The sequence below is a fragment of the Myotis lucifugus genome, unplaced genomic scaffold (genome assembly GCF_000147115.1).
Source record: "Myotis lucifugus unplaced genomic scaffold, Myoluc2.0 scaffold_57, whole genome shotgun sequence".
In the NCBI taxonomy this organism is placed as follows: Eukaryota; Metazoa; Chordata; class Mammalia; order Chiroptera; family Vespertilionidae; genus Myotis; species Myotis lucifugus.
In genome coordinates, this window is record NW_005871105.1 from 6,235,267 (window position 1) to 6,256,814 (window position 21,548).

The following is a 21,548-nucleotide window of genomic DNA, read 5'->3' on the forward strand; positions in this document are numbered from 1 at the left end:
ATATTTCAGTGATATATTTCAAATAAAAAGTTATTAGTGATTTTGTCACCATTTTCCGAGTCTGTGCCAAATAGGGCAGTATTTAACATCACTAAAGCTGATCCCTATTAAGCATTATGTACAAACATTAAAAATGTACCCTAAATGTGACTTGGACTATCACCTGGTTAAATTAACTTTCTCCTAAAAGGAGATGCTGCATTCTTTGAAAGAAGGTATGAATGTGGATATGGAAGATGAGAATACAGATTTCTACATGAGTCTTATTTCCATTTGAGCCATGGACTGAATATGTGGTAAAGGTCAATGGGTAACTCATCATTATTTCAGTACAGACATAACAAATTAGTCAATGACAAATATCTCCATACTGTGGTTTAAAAATAATAGTTTTGTTTTTCAAAACATAATTCTTCTCCAGGTATTGCTGTGACTTGAGGCTGTGGGGAACCCTTCTTAATGGAATGACTATTTTTTTTAAATCATCACCCAAGGATATTTTTTCCACTGATTTTTAGAGAGTGGAAGGGGGAGGGAGAGACAGAGAGAGACACATTGGTTGCCTCCCATATGCCCCAACCAGGGCCAGGAGCCTGCAACTGAGGTATGTGCCCTTGACCGGAATCAAACTCGGGACCCTTCAGTCCGCAGGCTAACTCTCTGTCCACTGAGCCAAACTGGCTAGGGCAATGGGATGACTTTTCAGTGTAGTAGGTACCATCTAGTTTCCAATTGCCATGGTGAAGGGTTGAACTGATTATAATTTAGTCTTTGGCTCTACATAGGTATTGACTTAGAGGCTGTAGAGCACCATGATAGAGATAGTGGGAGTTATATTGGTTCATATTGCCTGGGTACATGACGCTTTGGTACATAAAATTTAGAAGTGCATTTCCAGGTGACCTGCCTGTGCAGCAATGACTATGGCAGAAGCACACAGTCCCAAGGATGTCTGTGGTCTCCTACAGGTCACTGAGCCATGAGAAATGTTGACTTTCTCAGCTGGTTTGGCTTTTACCACATTTTCCTAGGAGGAAAAGTTGTTGCTTTCTTTGTTGTATACAATGATGTGAAATGAATTGGTTTCATTTCAGAAATCCTCCACAGATCTCTTTCCGTTATGATTTTGGTTTTAGACGGTAAAATCTGTTGTAATATGAAGTATTAATATTTAGCACTTTAGATAAAGACAGGAGAGGACTGGGCAGGCTCAGGGCTGTCTCAAGGTGGCAGCTGTTGTGGCTTTCATCACTCCGCTTCAAAGTGGTCGCAGTTGGCAGATGCACAGGAGTTGGAATGCATACACCTGTCAAGTGAGTATTAATAGAGACACGCAGAACATTTCTTCTACAGATTTTGAACCAAACAGCTGCGAGATGGCAATGCCGTCAAATGACAGTCTACTGTAGTCGTCCTAGAATCAGTGACCTAGGGGTGAAAGCTCACGTATCCTATTATTAAACTCTGAGTCATCCAGACCTTTATGGGTAAAAGCATAACCTACTTTCCCCCCATAAACCTTAAAGCAACCTGTATATTTTTAGAAACCACCGAGTTTGGTATGGAGTTTGAATGCAGGCGCCTTCACGCAGGTGAATTTACAGATCCTGTCATGCCAGGTGTGATTCTGGTAGTCCTGAAAATGTGATGACGAATGTGAGACTGAAATCTGTTAAGTCACTGTGTAACCCTACTCTTTTGTGAACCGAATTTGTGTGTTTCTGTGTTTGGAGTGGGTGGGTGAGGTAACATTTGCTTTCATTTGTGTGTTTGTGTATTTGGGGTGCGGGGGGTGGGGAGGGGAGTCAGGTAACATTTGCTTTCATACCTTACTAACTCATGCCCTTCTTTTCCTCTTCTGTTCCTTTGATATTTCTTTATTTTTTTTTCTCTGATGGTTCTAATCTTATTTTAACTGGCATTTGATTTCTGCAGAGGGAACCCCATTCAAGGCTGAGCTCTGGGCCGGCAGGACCCGGTCTGGGGCTGCCTGGTGTCACCTGTCTCTTCCAGCTGTCTGGAGATGAGGTGACATAGAGGAACCCTGCGTTGCCCTCCACTGCCTAAGACAGTGGTCGGCAAACTGCGGCTCGAGAGCCACATGCGGCTCTTTGGCCCCTTGAGTGTGGCTCTTCCCCAAAATACCGACTTCTGCGCATGGGCCACAAAGTTTCAATCCCACTGTACGTGCGCGCCCGCACGTGGTATTTTGTGGAAGAGCCACACTCAAGGGGCCAAAGAGCAGCATGTGGCTCGCGAGCCGTTTGCCACCCCCACTGGCCTAAGAGATCTCAAATAACGTAACTAGTACCACTTACCTAAGGTAGCAACTCAAACTTCCGAGTGGTGATTGTTTTTTTCCTCCTAGAGTAGAGCTCAGATTTTATAGTTGAAGGTTCTTTCTTACTTCTTATGTAAGAGACAGAAAAAGGAGAATATTAGAACTTGTGCTCCCAGCTTTTTATTGAGTTTATGATGGGCAATGTGGACATACCTGAGTTGATTTCTTTTTTTAAAAAAATAAGATTTTTATTGATTTCAGAGAGGAAGGGAGAGGGAGAGAAATCAATAATGAGAGACAATCATCAGTCGTCTGCCTCCTGCCCGCAGCTTGGGCATGTGCCCGACCGGGAATCGAACTGTGACCTCCTGGTTCATAGGTTGATGCTCAACCACTGAGCCATGCCAGCTGGCTGAGTAATGATTTCTTATAATTAACTTACTCATCTGTTAGTCTACCATTTACGCAATTAATGAATGCTTATTGGCTACCTATGTGCCAAGTAGCATGAGATACTCTGAAAATGTATTTAATGCCCTCAAGAAGCCATCTTACTACCTTGTTAGCAGTATTCTGTATTCTCAGCTTGATCTGGTGACATATATAGGCTTTCCTTTAAGTTCTAAGATATCTGTGGGTCTCTTTTCCTCTTCTGCTTCCTTTCTGGGAAGACTTTATTAAATCAATTCTGGAATACCAGCTAACCTTTCAGTAAATGCAGTTCTTCCTATTATGTGAAATTTAAAGTAATAAAGCCACCCATTTTTACTGCTCTATACACATATTTCTTAGAGCACTTTCTAATTGTTGGAAATAGAATACAAGTAAACATCTTGCTCCTTTCAAAATATTTATTCCCTGCACTGAAAGAAAACATAATTTTACTAAATTTGTTTTGGATCATTCATGACAATATGGCACATCTTTAAAGTTATAATACATGTTTAAAAATTGTTTATTTTGTTCAAAATCACTTTGTCAGAGGGTTTCATATGGTAACTAAATGAACCTCCCATATCAAGTTCTGTCTTAAAATAAAAATTCAGTATCTACAGGAAAATAATTCCTAGAATACAACATTCTCTTTCAACTTCACCAGTACTGTTGCCACATCAATTTTGGGGTAATTAATACCTGAGTGTTTAATTTTCCACAAATAATAACAACTCTATATTCTGAGCACTTTAATGCATATTTTGTTATGTAATTTTAATTTACTTACATATTAAATACCTGTTACATACCAGGCACTGCTGTAGGTATTGGAGATACAGAGAACAAAAACAGATAAAACCCTTGCCTTCATGGAGTTTATATACTAGGCTGTGGTGGAGGGGAGACAGAAAATAAAATAAGTAAAGTATATTAGGGGAAATAAGGGTTATTTACAAAAAGGAACAATGGAAGGGTGTGAGAATTGGGGGAGGATTTCTTTATATATTTATAGTTTTGGGGGGAGTTGTCAGGGAGGGTTTGTTTTACAGGATGACTTTTGAGCATAGATCTTCTTGATGATAGGGCACAAACCATGAGGCTATCTAAGGGAATAGAAAGTATAAAGCTCCAGAGACAGGAGCATGCTTGAGGGTCTTCCAGGAATGGCAAAGAGATGCATGTGGCCAAAGCACAGAGACTGAAATTAGGAGCAATAAGAAGAAAACAGCAGGAGGAGTGGGAAAAGCTGGCTGGATAGGGTTTTAAGGCCATTGAGAATTTGCATTTTGTCTGAGTGAGATGGGAAGCTGAGGTATAAGAAGGTTTTGAGCTAACCAGATATGACCTAAACTTTAGAAGGGATTAATTACTCTGGCTCTTTGTGGAGAGCATACTGTTATAGGAGTCAAGAATGTCAACAAAGACATCAGTTTGGAAGACTGACAGTAATCCAGAGGAGAGATTATATAGTTCAGATAAGGCTGAGAGAGGTGAATATGATCTGAAGTGGTTGAATTTTGAATATATCCTGAGTTAAAGCTAACAGAATTTGCCAATTGGCTGTGTTATGAGAGAAAAAGAGTGACAGATGACTCAGCTTTTGAGCCCAAACAGGAGAATGGTGCTGCCATTTAATACGATGAGGAATACTGAAGAAGGACTAGGTTTAGGAAGAATCAGAAGTTTGTACTAAGTTTGAAAAGCTGTTTAGACATTCATGAAGACATGTTGAGTAGGCATTTGGTGTCTGGCATTCAGAAGAGAGAGCTGAACAGAAGACACGAATTTGAACTTTTTTGGCGTATAGATGATATTTAAAGCCATGAGACTAGATGAGGTTACCTGGGGAGTGATAGTGGATAGTGGAGGATTGAGGATTGAGTTTGGGCATACTGGTGTTTACATATATGGAGCCTGGGACCTATGAAAGAACCAGAGAGGAGTCTGAAAGGGGGTGGGCCAAGGCCAATCAGACAGGAGGAAGAGAATCAAGGTAGGATGGTTACCCAGAAGCCTAACAAAGACTGTTTTAAAAGGAAGAAGTGATCATCTTTGTCTAATGCTTCTGAAAGTTTCAACAGGATAAGGATTGAAATTTACCATTGAATGTCCCAACAAGATGATCGTATGTAAGCATGATCAATGCTATTTTCATTGGCAGTGCTGGGGTTGGCTTTCTGATAAGAGTGGGTCCAAGAGAACAGGAACAGCTTCATTTCTCTGCTGTAGGTAGCATAATGTCTTATGAGGGGACGCAAGGGTATAGAGAATAAGTAACTTGCCCTACATCACACAGCTAGAAAATGGCAAAGGAAGGATTTAAATTCAGGCCCACTTGGCTGTAAAACCCATGACTTTTTTACAGACTTTAAATGTATTATTTTACAAATGTAGGTTTACAGTTGTTTGTGTGGGAAATAACACAATAATTAGTAAATCATAATACAAGAATAAACATTTGTGTATTTACAACTATAAACCTACTTTTGCCCATCCTGTATTTATAAGTTAAATATATTAATTTTATTTTTCCTTTAAGTTGATTTCTGTGTTGCACAAAATCACAAGTCTTCCAGTTCAAGAAGAAGAAGACGCTTAGTTACATGTTTTGAAGAAGTAGAAGGCTCTTGCCCAAATTTAGATCCCCAGAAAGATTTCTACCAAACTCAGCCTTATCTTCATGTAAGGAAATCAAGAGGAATTGAGTTTAGAAAAGCTATGATTTCACTTGCTGTTAAGTTTCAATGGCAGCATACTTTCCTCTGTTCTTCCTAACTCTCTGGCCATTCCTTCTTTTAAAATATATTTTTTATTTATTTCAGAGAGGAAGGGAGAAGAGAAAGATAGAAACATCAATGATTACTATCAGTGGTTCTCAACCTTCCTAATGCCGTGACCCTTAAATACAGTTCCTTATGTTGTGGTGACCCCCAACCATAAAATTATTTTCGTTGCTACTTCATAACTGTAATTTTGCTACTATTATGAATCGTAATGTAAATATCTGATATGCTATATGTGTTTTCTGATGGTCGCAACCCACAGGTTGAGAACCGCTGGATTAGAGAGAACCATTGATCAGCTGCCTCTTTCTCGTCCCCCACTGGGGATCGACCCTGCAACCCGGGCACGTACCCTTGACTGGAATTGAACCTGGAACCCTTCAGTTCGAAGACCAATGCTTTATCCACTGAGCCAAACCAGCCAGGGCTCTGGCCATTCCTTTTGTTTCCATTTGAGCTTTCTTATTTTATCATCTCTTAATGTTGGTGTCTATATAGTTCTATCCCAAACCCTCTCTCTTCTCTCATAATATACTATTAGTGGGATCATCTCATTCACTCCCATGTTACTTGAAACCATGGGAGTGAATGAGATGATGCCACTAATTGTATATTATGTGAGAAGAGAGAGGGTCCCAGCTTCAATTCCAGTCAAGGGCACGTGCCCGTGTTGCTCAATAGGTATTTCTTAAGAGACTGAGTGAGTAATTGAAAATAACTTATAATATGTTTAGGTTGGTAGAAAAAGTAAGGTAGATATTTGAACCTGAATTTTGGATATCTTATTCCACAATATATTTAACTTTTTAAAGTAAGAGAATGCCATAGCCTGAATCTTTAACCTGGCATCCCATCTGTCACTGAGGTACTTCTTTAATTATAAAACTTATTCTGGTTACTATGTCTCCTGCTTAACAAATTCCTCCAGAACCTAGGGGTGTGAGACAACCATTTTATTTTGATCGTGACATGTGAGTCAAGAATTTGGGAAGGGCTCAGCTGGTCAGTTCACACTTGGGTTTCTCATGGGATTGTAGTCAAATGTCAGCTCACTCACTTGGCTGGCAGCTGGTGCTGGCTACGGTCAGGATGCTCAGCTGCGGTTGTCTCAGAAGTGCCCACACGTGGCATTGCTTGCCAGTCCCAGGGCAGTGGACTTCTTACATGAAGGATGGCTTCCTCCAGGGCCAGAGTCTCAAGAGACCCAGGTTGAAGCTGCGTGATCTTTTCTGTCCTAACTTTGGAAGTCACACGGCATCTCGAGCAAAGCAGTCACAAGTCTGCCTAGATTCAAGGTGAAGGGACTTAGGCCCCAACTTTTTTTATGTGAAGGTGTCAAAGAATTGGGGGCCATATTTTTAAATTACTATGCTATTTCAGACAAAATCAGAAATGGTGTGAATGTAGATAGTAAAGCTTTTGAGCCTCAATTTTAATGTTTTTTTAAAAATATTTCATGTCTTGTCAATCATTTAATTAAACATATCCAACTCATTGCATTATTTTGATTAATGTACTTTGGTGGAATGGTTTTTGTGTGCTTTATCCTTGAATAATTTAATAATTAAGCTTCATATAGTGTTAAGCAAAGCTTACATAAAAGTCATTCACTTTTAAAATGAAATATTTTAGCCCTAGCTGGTTTGGCTCAGTGGATAGAGCATCGGCCTATGGACTGAAGGGTCCCAGGTTCATTTCCGGTCAAGGGCACATGCCCGGATTGTGGGCTCAATCTCCAATAGGGGGTGTGCAGGAGGCAGCCAATTGATGATTCTCTCATAATTGATGTTTCTCTCTCTCTCTATCTCCCCCTCTCCCTTCCTCTCTGAAATCAATAAAAATATATTAAAAATAAATAAACAAAATGAAACATTTTAGATAATTTCATTGTAAACTGAAATGTCTGAAGATCAGTTTCAGCTTCTAATTCTTCTAATTCTTCACACCACTTAATTTCCTTTTTATTATCAAACTTTTAGCTTCAGTAGTGGTTAAAAATATTATTTGAAAAAGTTGGGTATCTTTCTGAATAAAAAGAGTTGATGTAACAGATATTTTATACAGAAATAATATTATATCTAATGACACCTTAAAATTAACTACCCCAGCTCATCTTTGTTAACTTGGCTCACCATTGGGTTTTCATTGTTTATGGCATTCTAGTTTGATTAGGTGATTTTATCATTTGATTAGTCTCCTCTCAGATAAATAACCATTTAAATTTTCAGAAGCATAACCATTAAAATTTTTTGGTTGAGGACCTGTGCACCCTGAAATGGGGCATATATCGCTTTTATGATGTGTTCCTCCCCCTTCCCTGGCTCAGGTAACTAAATTCTGGGCTTATTCATTCATATGAATGACTAATCCTTTTTTAAATCTTCCTAAGCTATTTGCCTCAATAATATTCTCTACGGTAAGATTCAGAGGCTAATTATAGGCTACCTAGCAAATTACTTCCTTTTTTGTGGTGTTGCTTCTTGCCTTATTTCCTCCCCTGATTATTGGCCATCCTCAGGGTTCCTGAAGCTCATCAGCTCTGAGTTGTCCCTGGCAAGTTAAATGACTGCAGCCTTTCCTCTGGTTGCTTAACAACTTAAAACATCAGGTAAAAGAAAACAGTTGCTCATGTTTTTCACTAGAGTTTTGTTCCTTTGCTAAAGCCATTTTTCTAATGTTTACAGTTTAGTTTATGTCTAAGTAGAGCAGAATTGACTTCAGTATGGCCTGATTTTAGTGCATAGTGATCTTTTTACATGAACGTAGAGCCTCAGTGGGAGAAAGAATTCCTTTCATTAAGTCTGTAGAGAGTAGGGGGTGGGGCTATTGCCTGCCAGAGTTGCCCTTGGCGAGAAATGACAGGTGCATTCCCAAGAGTTCTGATTTAATCCTACTTTTAACTAGTCTTACCATTAACTTCAGTGTTGTTTTTTCATGTTAACCATTTTTCCTCTTCAAGATTGTTTGTGAAAGAAATATTTTGAAAATAATGGGCTTCTAAACAAAGAAATTTTTAATATGTCCAGTGTATTTGTGCTTTATATTCAAACTAGAGGCCCGGTGTACGAATTTGTGCACAGGTGGGGTCTGGTTGGCCCGTCCTGATGGGAATGTTGGGGGCCGATTGGGGGCTGGGCTGGCTGGGGTAGAGGCTGATCAAGGCCTGGATCAGGCTGGTTGGCTGCAGCAGTGCGCATCATAGCCACTGGTCATTCTGGTTGTTCCGCCATTCCGGTCACTGGGCTTTTATATGTATAGATTGTGTGTGTGTGTGTGTGTGTGTGTGTCTCAAAGACTCAAGATTATTTATTTGATATCATAAGAGGATTATTTGCTGATCTTGATTTGTAAAAATACAAGTATCTTCATTTCTGAGTAAATTCATGGATTTCAGATATAATTTGAATCAACAAAAATAGGCATTCCTTGGGTTTACCTCTTTTTGTTGTTAGTTTTAATATGTCACTTGGTGAGTCACTGATGTTTCACCCTTGAGATGAAGAGAGAGCTCAGAAGGAATGCTTGGAGAGAAAATGTGTAAAATGATCATAATTTTTCCCCAATATTTTGCTTTATTTTAGTTTTCAGGATTTCTAAAAATAATGCTGTTTGTTCAAAAATGCTTTTCCCCTTAAAAATCACTATAAACTTTAAAAACTTGGGAACAGTCCCCCTCCCCCTCAGGCTTAAAAATCACCCCGATGAGTTGCTTCAAACAGTTTTTAGCCCATTTGTTTAAAAACTTAGCAGTTTCTGATTAGCTGCAAGAATAATTGATTGATATTTGGGAAGTTTTAAATTTACTAGGTGAATTTCATTAATAATCATTGAATAATTAGTAGATGAGACATAAAAGTAAGCATAATGATGTAGTAAGCACAGGCAACAATGTTCTTTCTTTGCAACTGGTCTGAGTTGTTTTTTGTTATGACAGTCATTAAAACAACGTATGAAAATAAGTTGAACAAAGACCTTAGATGCCCCAGTATCACTAAATGCTGAACGAAGATTTTTTAAAAATAAGGAAGCCAGTTATAATACATTGCTTTCACAACTATTAGTAATTTTACTAGTGATAATAAGATGTTTTATATCAGCCCTAACTGGTTTGGCTCAGTGGATAGAGCGTCGGCCTGCGGACTGAAGGGTCCTAGGTTTGATTCCGGTCAAGGGCATGTACCTTGGTTATGGGCACATCCCCAGTGTGGGGTGTGCTGGAGGCAGCTGATCGATGTTTCTAACTCTCTGTCCCTCTCCTTTCCTCTCTATAAAAAAATCAATAAAATTTATTTTTTAAAAAAGATGTTTTATATCATTAATAAAATTAAATTTAAGATGCTAAAAATCACTGGAACTTTTGGGTTATTCTGTATACGTATGTATATACACCTGTTGTGTGTGTGTGTGTGTGTATGTAATGAGGTCAAGGTTAGCAGTTAGCCTTCCCACAGGCTGTTTAGTGACCTTCTGATCTGTGGCCATAAACTACCCTTAACCCTACACAGTCATATCATCAAGTGTCTGCTTCTGATCATAAGGCTGTAGTTGAGACAAGATGAAAGAATTACTATTAATCTCATCAACATTTCTGCAAAAATAAATAAATAAATAAATAAATAAATAAATAAAGCACGAGCTTTAGTAGATAATTAGTGAGTTGCAGAAATTTCTACAGAGAAATCTTTTCCACTGGCTAAAACTTTCTTTGCTTTCACTTTGATCGAGCCATAAAACACCTGTTCTCTATTACAATAAGTACTCACTAAAAGTCTTCATTAGGTTCTGCCACTTTAAGGGAAACGACTTACAAGGAAAGCAATTTTAACATAGGTTAATTGATACAAAGTTAAATTCTTATGGCATCTCATCAAGGTTATAACAAAATGATGTTATTCGAGGACGACTATGCAGTTGGTTTAAGGGAATCAAAGGAATGTGGGAGCTAGAGTATTCTTATTCTGCTATAAACATTTACTCAACGCAGAATATTTGCTTAGCACTATGCTAATTACTATGAGAAGGAGAGACAATTTTTAAACTCTTAGCAAGTTTAGAAATTCAGTACGTGAAAAGTAAGCTCTCTACGCAAAGATTGGGAAATGTGTATGACTAAATTACTAGTATGTGATGCTAATTGTTGATTTAAGTGGGTGTAGGAAGAGAAAGCTGTTTTTGTGGGAGTAGAAAATTTTGAAACTGGTTATTGTCTAAAAAATGGTTGATGCTCAGGGAGATCAAAAGAAGGGAATTAGGGGTGGTGGGGTGTCCCTCCAAGTGAGGTGGAGTGAGCAAGCACTTATACTCAGAAACACACTTGTGGAAATAAAGTGAGGTGTGCAGGTGACCATGAATAGAGAGGTGCTGGGGGGTGGACAGGATGGCAAATACGGGTGGAGAGGTAAGAGCCAAATGGTAAACAATAATCAGTGGAAGAAAGCCTTCAGCACAGCGCAGAGCAGGCGGGCAGAGGGACAGAGAAAAGGGGTGTCTGGTCTGAGATGGCTCACAGAGGTAGATATTGGTCCGATCATTTGGAGCTGTGTTGCCCGTCTCTAGAACTGAAACTGTATTCCAACTGTGATGGGAAATCATTGGCAAGTTTAATAGAGTTGTATAATGATAATTCATGCTTTAAAAAGATTCTGGTTTCAGTGTGGAGAATAAACAGGCGTGAGTGGCAAGAAAGAAGCAGGAAAATGGGTGAGGAGGCAGTGGCAGTACTGGTATCCCTCGCTGTTCGAAAATTTGCTTTATGCCACTTCGCTTTTGCGAAAGACCTACATTGGTACCTGTTTTCGCTAACTGAAAGAAATCCAAAGAGGATTTCGCTTTTAAGAAAAAGGCTAAGAGCTAGAATATTCAATTTTGCAGGGAGCTCTTAAAAAGGCAGCGAGCACCTGGAGCAGTGGGCGTGGCCCCGCCAAGCTCCTCCGGGGAACTACAGTCAGCTCCCGGCATCAGGCTGCCATAGGTTTGAACTGTGTCTGTGAGCATCTGTGCTGTGTCTCGATTTATTTTGTGCATTCGTTTGCAAGATGTTTCCTAAGGTAATTGCTTATTCGCTTTACGCCATTTCAACTTATCAAAGTTTCATAGGAATGCTCTGCTTTTGGATAGCGGGGCAAACCAGTAGACCAGACAGTGGTTTTCACTAGTCGGCAAGCATTGGAGATGGCCTTGTTTTCCATCCTACCACTTACTTATTGGGGTTTTGGTTTTAAAATATGTTGGGACTGCATTGGGTTTGATACAGCTCATGCCAGTTCTTGCAGCCTTTTTTATTCAGAGGCTGAAAGTTGTAAAGCTTCATGTACCAACTGTAGTCTTTATCTTTCAAGCAGCATAGGATTAACCTTTGTTCAGTTTGATTTCCACTCATCTTTTACCTGTGTAGGATGGTTTTATTTGTTTGGTTTTAACTGTTTGGTTCCAGAGACACTATGTAACAAGTTACTGACTGAAAAATATGAAAACATTTCTTTTTTGGTTTTTATTTTTTGGTTAATTATCACCGGAGGACAGTTTTCCATGGCGGGGGAGAGACAGAAAGAGAAACATACACGTGTGGGTTTGTTGCCTCATACCAACCACGGCTGGGGAACAAGCCTGCAACTGAGGTACATGCCCTTGACTAGAATCGAACCCAGGACCCTTCAGTCCGCAGGCCGCCACCCTGTCCACTGAGCCTAACTGGCTAGGGCTGAAAACAGCTTTTGATGCAGGTGTCCATAGTTCTTAGATTACTGATAGTCAGAATCAATTTCTCCAAAACGTTGAGTCATCTCCTGCTACCTAATTTTTTGCAATTTGTTATTTTTAGCTCTTTCCTCAATTTCTGCTCAACACAGATCTCCCACCCTTCCGTTCCCACAGATAACAGAAGTATTACTGGTCAACCTTTAGTTCTCAGAGGAAGTTATTAGAATTTGGGGGGTAATTCTACTTAGTTCTTATCCTTATTTTCTAAAATTGTTTTGATGACTGTGGTTTGTTTCCTCAGTTAATTCCTACCTATTTACACATCTTTATTTCCTACTTCCTTTTTTTAAAAAAAATTGATTTCAGAGAAGAAAGGAGAGGGAGAGAGAAATAGAAACATCAATGACAAGAGAGAATCATTGATTGGCTGCCTCCTGCAGGTCCCCAACTGGGGATCAAGCCTGCAGCCCGGGCTGTGCCCTGACCAGGAATCGAACCCTGACTTCCTGCTTCATAAGGTCGAAGCTCAACCACTGAACCACACCAGCTGGGCTTTATCTCCTACCTCTAATTCTTGTTTTTGTAACAGTGTGCGCTTTGGTGTCAGTTCCACTTCCTCTGCCTTTAATGGGAAAGGCCCTGAGGTCATGGCTTAACCATACAATAGCTCTTTTATTTTGATTGTGGCTGTTGTTTTCTTTGTTTTTAGTAAGAGTACATTGATAAAGTAACTATATCAGGCTGAGTAACTGAGTTCCCTGCCCCTGCATACTTTCATTGTTTATTTCAGAGGCCTGAAGTGTTTCCTCTAATTACATTCGACTGTTAATCATATAACTAGTAATATTTCTGTTGGAGGTAATAAGATGATTTTTTTTTAATTTATAAGAAAACCTCAAGTATTTAACAGGTTTGTCCCATGTGTGGGTTGTGTCACCATAAAACACCACTGGATGAAAGTAATTTCAGTAACAGTAGTGTTTCCTAAATTTAAAATATTTTAAAATTAGACACTGTGAGCAATCACAGGGGCTGAGTGGTATCTAGGAGTACGTTAGTGTTTATAAAACAATGTGACAAACATTAAAGTAATTTAAAAATTGGACTTTATGTTTTATGTTTAGAACATTCATTAGGTTTAGAATATCTCATTTCAATTCTTTGCAAGGAATTTAACTCTATTTCCCCCTATTTTAATCTTCCTCATGTTAAAGTGAATTCATTGTTTTTCCTCCATGAGTATGAATGGGATTTAATTTTTGGACCTCAACATGTTACAGAAGTAACATTTTATTGAGAAATGAAAGCTAATTCCTAAGGTAATGCGATATATTTTTCAATGTTACCTCATTGATATTTCCTATAGCAAAAATGTGGTTGCTATCTCATAAAAATTCTGTACTCTAAACTTCATCCTCAACTATCAAGAAAGTATTCCTATATTGCATTTTGCATAAATAACACATTTTACATTTATTATTCTTGCCATCTTTTAGACTATCTATCATTAACAATATATTTACTTTAGATGCTATGGTAGATTCTACCTGAAAAGAAATGAAATTTACCCAACCTCTAAGACTTAAAAAATGTTTCTGGGTGACATACAAACACTTGTTTCCTAAGTCACCCTGGGTACATTAATGATGACTTTATAAAGAAAAAAAATGTCAGAACTTGTTGATTTTATGGTATGTGAAAGTAATTTACTCATTTTATGGTGAGAAGAATGGAAATGGGTTTGCATTACTCAAATGTTTTTGGTGTGTGTGTTTTAGTAAGATTAAAGAATTCAGAAAGGAAGTCATTTGTTGCTCCTTGGTTAGCATGTTTGCTATCACGTGGAAAAATGGAAGAAAGAGATGTAATTTCATGGTAGAAGGACCCCTTTACAGAGTACTTTGTTTTAAAGGAAAAGAAAAGCTTTCTATGTGTTTCCTGTTCATTATTATTTCAGCTCCCTCCCCAGCAATTCTTAACTTGTAGTTTTATCAGTTCATGAATTGTTGCCAGAAGGGTTATAAATGCCCAGAAATCTTATGCAAAATGTGTTTTTTCTTGTGAGTTGATCCATAAAAATTATTGAATTTTCAGACCACTACCCAAAAAAGGTCTAGAGCCACTAACTTTAAAAGGTTTTCATGTCTTGGGAGCTAGAGACAACCAAATTCTGGTGATTATTTGGTGTTCATGAGAAACAAGATATGGGCTAGAGCTCTGAATATTCAGCTATTTAGTGCACTAGGGAAGACACATTAAATTAGGTGTGTTAATGTAAAAAACATTCAAACCTGTAAAGAATTTTTGTGAGTTTATTTGAGCCAAACTGTCGACATATTCCGGGAAGCAGAACCTCAGTGAATTGAGATAATGCTCCAGAGAATGGCAGGTTACATCTGTATTTATACACTAGAGGCCCGATGTATGAAATTCGTGCAAGGGGCTCGGCCCTTGCAGCCCCAGCTTCGTCTGGAAGGTTGTCCAGAAGGTCGTCTGGCTGTCTGGTCTAATTAGCATATTATGCTTTTATTATTATAGATTGCAATGAAAGGAAGGGATGTAGGTGGGCTACATGAAATCCATTGCTGATAGACTAGAGAGGCGAGAGAAAGCCAAGGGGGGAAACCCCGGGATTGGACAAAAAGTAAAAAGATAGGTACATACTTAGGTGGGTGCAGGAACAATTAACATGATACTAATGAAGGAATTTGTGGTATCTGTCCTGGCACCCAGCACATTAGGTTGTACCCCAAGGGGTCCAGAAAAAGGGAAGTTACAAGTTACCCAGACATTTCAAGGGTATGTTATCATAGATGCAAAAAGACACACAGACTCAGTTAAGGTAAAGGTTGACCTTGTCAGTGAAGATACCAGCCTAGGATATAACTACCCACCATAACTGCTTTTAGTTAAAATTTAATTTCAAACCATCCTTTGTGGTTACTTTAGGTCTCTGAGTTTGCAAGACCACCATGCAGGCCTCCCCTGAGCTTGTCAGGTCAGCATGTGGCCCCTTTCGTCCACAGGGGTAGTGAATAAATATATGGCCAGGACGGGTGTAAATTTAGAGCCTGAGTGGTTCAGTGGATTTATGCCCTAACCTTTCACTGCTGGAGAGGACCTTAGAGGTCATCTATTTCAAGGTAGATATCTATGTATCAAAGCTACCTTTGCAGTCATACACTTATGTAAACAGAGATGACCAGTGAAAAATATGGGCCATTCAGTTTTATCGGCTATGGAAACATTTACTGTTGTCAGGGGGGAGGTGCATAGTAGTGACCTTTAACCCCAACTAAATTAATTAGTTAATTCCTGCAGTACTTTGTGGACCTATATCAAATGTATTGTTTACTTATTGGACCAGTTGAAAAGAAGCCTGGAGTTAGAACATTGGAGTTTCATTCTTTGACATTTAATAATCAATCATGTGACTCTAGGAAAGGGCATTTAATGGGTTTGTGTATAAGAAATCTTTGCACATTGTACAGTGTTTACGTTATGAAACTAGTATGAGCTTGATAAATAAAGGCAGACTTGGAGAATACAAAAATAACAAGAAAAATGATATGGTAGAAATCATTAATATTAATTTAAAAAATCTTAAATAAAATGCTAGACAGTAAAATCCAGTAAATGTATTTTTTTAAAAAAACACCGTTACAGCACAATCAAGGGAAATTTATCTCCTGAATGCAAAATGCTCTCTTAATATTGAAAAATCTATTTTATAATATCCAGAGATAAGCTGTTAGCACCAACAAGAGATTTAGATTTGCTTGATGCAGAGGCAGTCCACAGAAGTCTTGGTGTACTATTCACTAGCCAGACCCTGTGAGAAAAAGAAATTAAATTCAAATAGGTTCTTAGAAGTAAATCTAAAGACAAACTTAATCTCTACTGAAAAAATGATTAATCATTGAGGGGAACAAAAGAACACCTCAATTAATGCAGAGTGGGAAGATGCAGTGTAATAAAGATGTCAGTTTTCTTGAATTAGTCTTTAAGTTTAATTTATATCAACAGGTATGTTTTGTATATGTTGAAATAAAGGTCCATGGTTAGCAAAGAAAATTTGGACAAGTAGGGAGAGAATATTTGCCCTACTAAGTATTGAGATATGTTTTAAAGATACATTAATTAAAATAGCATAGCATTTTTATAGATGTAGACAACTAAGTCAAAGTAACAGAGAAAAGAGCTAAGACTGAGACCCAGCTGTATATGAGGACTTGGGGTGTAATGGAGATTTCCTCACAAAACAATGAGGGTAGTGTGGGCATTGCAGTAAATAAATGTGCAAGGATGATTGGCTTTTCATGTAAAAATTAAAAGTGATTCTTTATGGAAAAATAAGCTCCAGTTATATTAAAGGCCTGTATGTATAAGTCAAATTTGAAAACTGTTAGTAGAACTGATTTTCAGATGTCTGAATAACCTTGGTAAAGGAGAAGATTTTTTAGGTAGCAACTGAGAAACAACTCTAAAGGAAAATTACTGTTTGATTCTATCTCAGTCAAAAATCTCTGAGAGTGGAAAATGAAACTATAAATGAGGGTAAAGAACAATACCCTGGGAAAGTGGTGTTTTTTTTTTTTGTGTGTGTGTGTGTGGATACATGTGTGTGTGTGTGTGTATACACACACACACACACACACACATATATATATATATATATATATATATAATTATAAAGGATTATTATCCGTAGTATATAAATGTTCCTACAAATCAATAGAAAAACCACTCATTAGGAAAATGCAGTTTAATGATATAAATGGCTAAAAAAGGTAGACAAAAAGGTTACATTCATTATTAAGGTGCATTGTGATTTATACTAATGAGGAAATCATCAATTTACAACAGCAAAATGAAATAGTATTTTACAAGTGGCAAGATCAAGAAGTCTGATGCAAACCCAGTTCTGGTTAGGATTGGGAGCAAAGGGATGTTCGGACACTGCTTGTTCCTAGGAAAACTGCACATGTGTGAGAGGCATGTGCAAGACTGTATCATAATATTATTTGTAATAGTTGAACAGTTGTAAAAAAATTTTCATTATTAGGAAGTGGATGAGTGAGTTCTAGTATAGTCATAAAATAGAACAATCAAATGCACTTAAATTTAACTATATCTATAGATATTAACATGAAATATATACTGAAAATACAATATGAAGTAAAAAGCAGCCAAGTTTCAGAATTTAAGCAGCTTCAAAGCAATGAAATTTTAAAGAAGACATAAAGTCTTGACATATTGAAGAAATAATGGTTTTATTATACTATGAATAAAAAACACACCCATATATAAGAGTGTCTAAGTCTCTTTAGAGGGGAAGAGAGAGATGGTAAGGAATTGGTTTATCTGTAATGTTCTACTTTTTTAAAAAAAAATAGAAAACAATGATAAAATGTTAATATTTATTAATAATGGATATTATGAACATGTGTATGTTGCATTAATCTACTTTTTAATATTTGTTTGATTTTTGGAAAATAAGTATTTTTATTTTTAAGTCCCCTTTAACACTCTGCGGCACTTGTAGAATCAGGGATATGAACACTACAATCTCCAAGATTTCTTCTGACTCTGATATTGTGTAATCGTCCTCTTATGATATCCCTGGTGACAGATAATCTGGGCTTATTTTGTAAGTGAACTGAGCATTTCTGACTAGATAGCACATGTCTGCAAAGCACAAGGCCGCATACCACAGTCAAGATGATTGGGCTTAAACTCACTCTCTTAGGTGTTGCCCTACCTTTGTTACCCTGTGTACTAGCCAAAGCTCTCTGATGGAAACTATGTGATAGTCCATAATTATTCATCAGGACATTACATGACGATTGAACTGAGCATTCCTCTCTGCCTTCAGTTCTTTCACGGCCTTTTGAGAAGAAGTCTAGATAGGTTACACAGGGAGAAATGATCATCTCCATTAAAGGAGTGTAATTCTCACTTTCCATTCTAAGTGCAAGTATGCATCTGTCTTCACTGCCAAGACAGTATTATTCTTGATCTTAAACTAGTATTTCTATTTACAGAGCCAAAGCTCACTATTTCTATAAAAGCCTTACCTTCTTTCGTGACCTTGTTTTTGGTTGTTGTCATGTTAGCCTCTTTCCCCCCTCCCCACCACATTGATAAAGATGCGGTTTTGTGGTTAGAGAAAAGAGAGGACAGCCATCAGGCGACAGACTTCTTTATGATTATTTTCAAATACGGATCTCAAGTATTCTCAGGATTTAGCAAAGATATAATATGCATGGCTCCCATCATTAACCTCTTCCCCCAGTTGTCTTCTGCCTTTGCTGTAATCTGTTTTGATTACTAGTATATGCCCTCTTTCCATGTTAGTCATTGTGCCTCATCATTTCAGATACATATTTTTTAACCAACCTCCTCATTGGTACAAGAGCTTCCTTTTCTTGCTTACTAAATTTTTCAACATCTATATTTTCTTTTTCCTATGTCATGGGTTGGCAAACCCATGTAAAGAGCTGGATAATGAGTATTTTAGGTTTTGCAGGCCAAGAGGCAAAATCAAGAGTATTATATAGGAACTTAAAAGAGAAAAAACAAATTTCTATAGATTTATTGACAAACTTGAAAATAAAGTAGTAGTACAGTATTTTTTATTTGTAATACAGATCTAATAAGAAATATCTATATTTTTGTGATAATATTTTGCTTAATTGGGTTCAGTGTTATTGTTTCCTATTATCAATGTTAATTGAAAATATTCATCAGTCAGTGCTGATCTGTATTGAGATTTTACATATTTCATCTTTAAAATGTTTTTTTCATACAGATAGGCATTGTCAAACACTGATATCAACCCACTAGCATGCACTTACATTTATCTTTTGGTATTTCTTTATAGGATTCATTAGATTGTTCCCTTGGTATTTGCTTTTTAGAATGTCATTACATTGTAAATTCATTACTTCCAATTGAAGGTTAGGTGGAAGTTCCTCAATTGCACAATTAAATGGATTTTTAAAAACATCTTCTTGAAATGTATTTCACATGTAAGTTCACCTATTTAAACTGTACAATTAAATGTTATTTATTCACAGGGTTGAGAAGCCATTATCATTATCTCATTTTAGAATATTTTAATTTTCTCTTAAAGAAACCCCATACCCATTAGCAGTCAGGCACTCCCTGCCTCCTCCTCTCACCCTGCTCACCAGATCTAAGAAACCACTAATCTACTTTTTATCTGTATAGATTTGCTTCTTCTGGACATTTCAAATAAATGGAATTATATCATATGTGGTCTTTTGAGATTAAATAGATTTTGAAATATGAACTTGCTACTGAACCTGCATGAGGGCCTACAAAATGCTGTTGGAATTGTAGATTGAGCTCAGAAAATATTTCTGCAGCAAATTTGCATGGGAGTGGAGATCTTGCTTCTCATTTTAATTTTTCACAAAACAGGACGTATAGAAAGCAGCTTGACATTACTGTGATTCAAATGTTAGTAGTCAAAATGATTTTATTAAAGCACAACTTTTGCATATAAGTTCTGTAGTTCCTGTGGTTTTAGGTTGATTTCATTAATAAACAGTATAACGTTTTTAACAAAAGCTAGTTTCTGAAGATGATTGAAGGTGGTTCTTATCATTCAAAAAAAATTTTCAAGCTGACCCTGAGCTCAAAAAATTGCAGTTAAATGTTACCACTGCTAGCCCTTCAAACTGCTGTGTGGTCAGTTCATGCAAGTCAGGATATTCAGCTTCTATTCCTCTCAAAATTCACAGAGCTAGTTACAGCTGTGAAAGCAAGTGAATGTCACTGTTGACACTACTGGTTCAATAACATGATAGATTTGAGTATCACTAAGTACCTGCTGATGAATAATGCAGTGAGTAATCATAGCCTTTAAATACTTTAAATTTTCACTAGCTTTGACAAATTTGTCAAACTAAGCCTTTTTCTATTCTCCAGATATTTTTACCACAATTTGTTAAAACACATCTTAGCAGATTCCACTTCAGGTTGTACTGAATTTGTGTTTTCTCAACTTCTTAAAAAATACCCTTGCCTGTGGTTATTCCCTGCAGACTGTTCATAAAGACTAATTTTGCTGTCATTTCAGACTCAGCATTGACTCCTCAAACAACAACAATAATAAAGCAGTGTCTATACATCTATGAATGTAGATAAAGCCAAGCAAAGTGACTTGAAATCATTTGCCTCATATTTAAATTGACTACTGACATTGCTCCCAATTTCCGCAACTCTTTGTAAGGAGTGTTCTCACCAAAAGGCAAATAGTCTTAAACAAGTTTTTTTCTTTAGAAACATCTTTGACAGATGCAATATAACATAATTTAATTAACCTACACTTGGTAAACAACTTTTTTGGTGCTTGTCTAAAATTTATGACATTTAAAAACTTTTTGTTGCAGCTTCATTTTCGTTTTTACATTTAGGGAAGAAATTCTGCTGTGGTAGATATTCTTTGTTAAATTTTCTAATTTTTCTGACCATTATTTTTCTATGAAAGGCATATTTTGATGAGTGCTTAGGCTGGTGATGTTGACACTTACTATATTTTTTTAATGTAGCTATGGTGTTACTACCTAACAAACAAAATCCTTTACTATCTACTTGAATAATAAAGTAATCCACACTCCACTGTGCTTTCAAAGCATGGCATTTGATGTCCATTTTATTTCCTTTTGACTGCATTGGTAATAAAAAAATAACTTTATGCATGGCACTTGAAATGCTGTCCTATTATAACTCTACCAGAGGCCCAGTGTGGTGGGGTCCCTCTGCATGGCCTGCAGGGATCGGGCTGAAACTGGCTCTCCAACATCACCCGAGGGGTCCCGGATTGCGAGAGGGCGGTTCTCGGGTGACGCACCCCGGAATCGGGCTCCCTCCTCTCTGGTTCTGGGTGCATCACCTGAGCACCGCAGCTGCCAAGTTACCACAGCTCAGCAGCTCCTGCATTGAGTGTCTGCCCCCTGGTGGTCAGTGCATGTCATAGCTACCGGTCCGATGGTTGAATGGTCGGATGGTCGCTTAGGCTTTTATATATAGAGATTATTGTAATTCATAGAGCACTGTGCAGCACTAGGAATTAATAAAATGTCACCTATCATCTCATCACAGGAATTCAACTCTGCCATTGTTGAGATTAAGCAGCCACAGACAATGCATCAGTGATGAGCCTGGCCATGTGCCAATAAAGGTTTATTTGTGGACACTGAAATTTGAATTAGATATAATTTGCTTCATATGTCATGAAACATTATTCTTTTGATTTTTCTTTTTAACCATTTCTAAGAGTAGAAATCACACTTAGCTTATGGGCTGTACAAAACAGTTAA

At 37.5% G+C, this 21,548-nt stretch overlaps 1 long non-coding RNA gene across 1 annotated transcript in view; it reads left to right on the forward strand.

Moving 5' to 3' along the window:
- The window catches only part of LOC106697249, a 24,261-nt gene extending 3,338 nt beyond the window's left edge, over positions 1-20,923 (forward strand). Inside the window, exon 2 of the long non-coding RNA XR_001348311.2 lies at positions 20,306-20,923. This is a non-coding gene — a long non-coding RNA (uncharacterized LOC106697249). The remainder of the gene's footprint in view (positions 1-20,305) is intronic.
- Positions 20,924-21,548: the final 625 nt, after the last annotated feature.